This window comes from Dermacentor andersoni, chromosome 10 (assembly GCF_023375885.2).
Source record: "Dermacentor andersoni chromosome 10, qqDerAnde1_hic_scaffold, whole genome shotgun sequence".
Taxonomy (NCBI): Eukaryota; Metazoa; Arthropoda; class Arachnida; order Ixodida; family Ixodidae; genus Dermacentor; species Dermacentor andersoni.
Genome location: NC_092823.1, coordinates 1,037,885 through 1,044,251, shown reverse-complemented (window position 1 = coordinate 1,044,251; position 6,367 = coordinate 1,037,885).

Below are 6,367 nucleotides of genomic sequence, written 5' to 3'. Positions count from 1 at the left end.
TCACAGGAGGTGACCGGAAGTGCTGCGCAAGAAACAAGAGTGTCCCTCGGAGCTCGTGCTACTAAAATGTATCACTTTTTTTCTGCAATTTCTGCTCGATTTATTTTGACATTGCATAGCAATGGAAACAAGTATCAAGCACCAGCATATAAAGTAAAATATAAACATAAAGTAATAAAGCAAAAGAACCAATGTTCTGCTGAGACTCAAACCTGGGTCTTTTTTAGTGGGTAGCAACCATTCAACCCAACAACATAACTTATCGCAGCACAACTACTGGCATTACCATCTTCTGGCTTATTTTTTTGGAAGTTTCTTCTGCATCACTCCAGCATGGCACATTGAAAACAAAAAGTGCAATGCATGAAGGAAGAAATAAATTCACCGACAATCAGGATACTCCCTAATGCAGAATTGGAGCACAGCTCTATATATGTTTTCATTTCGCAATATATTGGCTGGCACAGACAATCAGTCTTGGGCAGCCCACTGCAAACAGAGTGAAGTACGGCGCGACTGCCTTGCTAATTTAGAGATTGCGGGAGCCAGCGTGTGTGTGACGCGTGCTTGCGAATCACAGCAGCAGCCGCCGGCAGACCTCCTAGATGACGCGCACTACTCTGGCACCGACTCGTAGCCATCATCGCTACACTACACTTTTCTTCTCATGCCTTCGCCATACCCTCCTCCACAGCCTTCCTCCTCACATCTCGTCCCCTGCTGCAGTCCGCATTCACTCTTTCATTCTTCGCTGCGGTCATTTGCTCAGTTACGCCAACGCTTGCCGCAGAACAAGCGCCTACGAGCTGCACTCTGCAATGAAGATGAGCCCTTCCTGAACAGGAAGCATCTGCAACTTGTAGGGCAGTAGCTCCTCTATGCATGCCGTCTCTGATCTCCGAGCTAAGCACGCCTACGCCAACCAAAGCCACATCGGAGAGCAACCATTGAGATTTGTTCCATAAACGAGGGCAACGAGACCTAAAATTACATGCGAGTTTCACCACACTTTTTGCAATGCATCTAGAATTGTCGGCTTACCAAGACTGCTGCTTGTGATTGCAGCAGCATGGCTTAAACTCCCGTTCCATGCACAGGCAAAAGCAATTAACTTTTCTGCTGACCTACACACTAGTCCTAAAAAGGGCTTTCAAGTACCTTCTGAAAAAAGTACCTTCTGAAAAAGATACAAACGGAAATTGGCTCAGGAATACTAATGTTCCTGTGGCTTCATAGCATGCTGTCATAATGCCATCACTGATAGGTTCAGCTGAATTGTATGTTCTGCAAGTAATAAATTTGCAAATCGTCTGGCTGAAGCCACAAATTAATCCATGGGTATCATAGCGCTATAGGACACAGAGAAGACGGAGGCAACAGCAGGAGCGCTTGTCCTGTTGTCTCCCTCTAGTCTGTGTCCTATAGCGCTATGATCCCCATTAATGTATCTAACCAACTAGCACAAAGAACCATACTTCTAAGCCACAAATAACTTGCTCATACGGAGATAAATTATGTTAAATTCCACTACCAGTTCTCTAAAGAAATGTTCTATAGAAAATGTCCTGTAAAAAACAATATATACACTGCTTTGAGAAAAACTAGTCAAAAATTGCCCAATGTGGCATAAAAACATTGCAACTATCCAGACCATTTAGTAGATGGGAACATATGCAACAAAACTTCACCCACCCAGCTTTTCCATCTATCAAGATAGATCTCCAGCTCTAGCCTCAGTGCTGGACAAATAAATACACTTTCTATGATAAATGTGTAAAGTTAAGCTTGCACTCAATTTGCCCTCCACTTGCTGGTTCATAGTACTCACTTAATATTTTTGCTTCTGTTGCCAATAAGAGTTTGACAACACCAATTCAAAGTGCTTTGTAGCTATGGGCACTAAGTACCATGCGTGCACTCATCTTCTACAGCTGTGCCTCTCTCCAAACACCAACTACAGCCAAAGTAGCCGTTGAATTGCTTCATGTTCAGAACTGCAGCTCTAGCTGGCGAATCAACACAGCAAGTAACTGCATGGACCGCTGATTTGATTCGTCTTCCACCATGGGACCATGTAAGAGTTCCAATATTGGCAAGCTCTTCAACAAATTTGCCAATGAAAAGATGCATTGGAGGGTGAACTTTTGAAAACCACAGAGCGCCAATTGCTATATTTTGCCACCGGACTTGAGCAGGAAGCTCGTTCAAAAGAATTTGAATTGGCCAAATTGAATATTTGCTCGATTCAAAAACTGGTGCACCATCTGTATTGAAGCACAGTGTCAAATCTGACCAACTCATATTAAACTGTTTCCTTATGCTTCTATACAAATCACCGTCAGTGATGTCACTGTATGTTCCTGGTATAAAGCGTCGCGATGCCAGCAACTGCAAGTTTTGAAGCAGTGCACCACCAACATTCTTCAATATATCTAGCATCCGCTGCCTCATATCAAACATCAAGAAGAAACTCCCAGAATGCTTCAGGCTCTGAAGCGTCTTCTCCATGCCACATGACTGACAAGTCACCGACACATTTTCTTCAGATCTTGAGAACTTCCCCAAATATTCATGACAAGTGTGACAAAAAAAATGTAGCTTTATCAGTTCTTTCTTGTCTTTCCAGAGCTTTCGGAAGAAATATGTGCTTCCAGGCACTACATTGCTTCCTAACAGGGCATTTATCAAAATTAGCAGACCTCTAATTTGAGCCCACGTCAGTCCAGCACTGACAACATAAGCTAAGATGAGCAACAGTGCCTCTGCCTTTGTCGTCGACTGCGAAGGGAGCGTTTCCTTTGAGAGTTTCAAGAAGTACTGCTCAGGGGCATCATCCAAACCGAACTGTTCCGTGTCACAATCTTCGGCTGCACTGTCACCTTCGCTGTCATGTTGCACCTGTGTATGGTCGGCCTCTTCTTCGGTTTCAGAGCTGACATCCTGCATGGCAACACTGGGAGCAGGAACAGAGCATTCATCTTCGTCTCTCTCGTCTCTTTCACATGTGTTGCTGGCATAAGGCATTGGCGGTTCATCATCAAGGCAGCTAGCAGCCATGTCTGGTAACATGCTCAGGTTGCCATCCCGAGATGCATCTTCAGAAACACTGGCTGTCCGATGAACTGGAGAGTCCTTTGCACAAACAGTGGTCGCTCCCTGCTTGTTTGGTGCAACAACCTGGAAAAAAAGGCCTTCCAGTTTTAATTAAGTGGTAATTACTTTTACTGCGTACTGGGCAGATAAATTACAGTGGAAGTGATGTGTAATAAACAGAAGTATCACAACTAATAATAACACAAAGAATAAGTAATATAATTGATATCCAAAACATTAAAAAGGGTCACACAATGGAAGGCTCGCTCTGGGCTGAGGCTTCCCTTGTTCAGCCATTATTAATAATTGATATTACAATATGTGTATAACATGCTGCCATATAATCAGTTGCAAAATACTCAATTCAGGTGGTTCGTAAGGCATCTTAGAAGCAGGGTATTCTAAGTGCACTGTACACAGAATCGTATGAGAACATGACACTTAATATAACCAGGATTAATTTTAATTGCTGCGCTCAAGTTCATACCGACATGAGCAAAGGATGAAATTATGACAAAATAGAGAAAACATACGCCCATTGGAAGCAACACAGTGATGCTGTTTTGTTGCATCATGTGCATTAGTTTAAAATACAACTAATCCTGTTTTCCAATAATACAAATGGCTGCTGACAAATCTCAATGCCAAGGATACAGAAAGCTCCCCTAAGCTATCAAGCTAATATAATACAATTTATTATATTTTATCACAATTGTGTGCTTATTTATTTGTTAAATCAAGGAGTGCACAAGTACTTAGAAATGCAAAGATCTGACGGCAAGGGAAAGAATCCAACGAGTTGGCACAATCCTGCAAAAGGGAATTGATGCACTGGCCTCTTGGGTCGATGTGGTAATAGCATGTGAAAGAAATGTATTATATTTGAGGGCAACAATTACCTACATTGTCACATGCTCAGTTATTGCTTATGCTCATTTGCCTACACAAGCAATCGAAATCAGAGATAACTTTTGCAACTGCGTTGTCTATTCTAGATTTGTTACCTGAATATAGGGCACAGCAGCAATTCTTCTGTGGTAGTTCAACGCGTTCAAGCCCAGTCTTTTTTTTAAGCTTGAGAAAAAGAGACGCAATTCGCTGCGGCTCAGCTACGTCGTGATTTTAAGTGACGCATTCTCTCTTTTGACCCTGGTGGTCGTCTGATGCTCTCGCAGTTGCTTTCACCGTTCTAGACTAGAGCCTTGATCGAGCTCTGTACGAAAAACTACACAGGACTGTTTTTACTTTCTGCCTGCATCGTAAAGCGGCGCCGCGGCAATCGTCATGGGAGCCCTGGATTAGGGGCCCCGCCAACAGTCCTCTGACTAGTCAATAAAGATGTTTATATTTCTCTGCACAGAACTCGACTTTGTGCTCGGCTGCAGAACGCCACAGCCACTAAACCAAAGTGGCATGTCAAAAACTGCCCCCCCCCCTCCACCCAAAAAGAACTTGTTATAATCACTGAATTATCAGTATTGCACGTACCTTGCTAGCGCTGCGTGTTTTCGCTCGCTTGGCAATGCTGCTGAGGGTCTGCTTTGGTACTTGATCAGTTGAGTTCGGTTCCAAGTACCGCCTGTAGCGGCCTCGCGTCTTCTGCGACATGCTGCGCGCAAACACTAGCAGAGAGCAAGCTGGGCCTGCGGCACGCTTATTACTGCTGCTGCAAATACTTGCGGGCAAACACAACTAAGAGCTAGCTTCACCTTCGGAATACCACAAAACTTAGTCGAAACCCCAAAAGGAGGCATGTACAAACCGAACCACGCGGCCGACTATCCAAGATTATGGAGCCACGCGTGAGCAATGGATATATATTGTGTTTTGTGAGATGGAAAACATTGATGGTCGCCACCTGGCCGCTGGTTTTTTTTCTTTGCTAGTAAACATAAACTTGTTTCGCCGCCTGCCGTCAGCTGCAGAAAGGAGCGTTTCAGGGAGGGCTTCCGCGCGTTGCCCACTCCTGGGATAGGCGAATGCCCTCCTTGAAACGCTGCTTTCTGCATCTGACGGCAGGTGGCGACACAAGTTTATGCTTGCGCAGTGACGGCAGCAGCTTGCATTCTCATATGTGCAGTATATTTGCACTTTTTTTCATAAAAACCAAACAAGTAAATGTGCGAAGTGTTATACTAAATGAATTCGATGCAAAAATGCGATCGTTTTGCAAAATTTGAGCAAGAACAGTGCAGGGATGAGCACAAAACCTTTTTGAGAACACGCGGAGCGAAATATTCAGGACCCTGTACTTAGGCTGATGCGGCCACTTATTAGCGTTTCTCTCTCTTACGCTCGTCTAGTATACCTGTGTTGAAACCAACAATCGGCATGTCGTATAAGCTCACGTCGAAATCATGCCGTCGTCGTCACGCGATGGTCGTCACCGTCGTCTTGCTGATGTCGTAATACGCACGCTCCTGTCAGACACAGAGCTATTTGTATTACACAAATATGTACCTGGTAACGCTTTGCGCAATCCCAAACGAGCCCGCTACATGCAAATGTTTCGCATAACATTGATTCCCACTGTGCGTGGGATGAACCAGCCCGATTCAGCACACTTGTGGATATCAGTGTAATTATCCACACTATACCGAAATTATAAGTCATCCTTTATAGTTCTTTTACATGACTTTTGATCTGCGTTCTGTAGATTATGCGATGTTGGCGGAAATCACAGAAGTCAAGATACATGTGCAGGGTGCTCTAAACGTTTTCCAGCACTTTTGCCGATCATCATAAGTTGCAGCACTCTAATACATACATATAACTACAGCGCTGTACTCTCGTATAATCAATTCTTCCCAACACAAGTTCCATCATTAATGAAATAGGGGGAGTCGGGACCGTCACAGCAGCATATGCATTGCTATATCTCGCTGTATAAACAGCTTCCTGAATGTCCACTTGTATAAGTCGTAGGATTGTATACCTCCGTATCACGCATAAGTATTCGCATGTTTTGTACAAACACTCAAGCATGAAGCACTATGCATTATTGCTCTTGGCTTGCAAGAACTAAGCTTGGTTCATATTTTAAAATGTTAGTTGTTCGCTCTAGAATATTGAATAGCTCTTAAATATTGAACCCTTTTCAAAAAATAAACCAATTGTGAGTAGCGTTTCCTCGTCGTCGTGTCGTCTTTTCACCGTGTGTTCGTCCTTTTTAGCGCTACCATCAGTTTTAAACAATCGCTGTAGAAGCTTGTGCATGACCATATATGGAAAAGTTACAGATTAACAACCGTCAAAACCCCGAAGCTTGACTAGC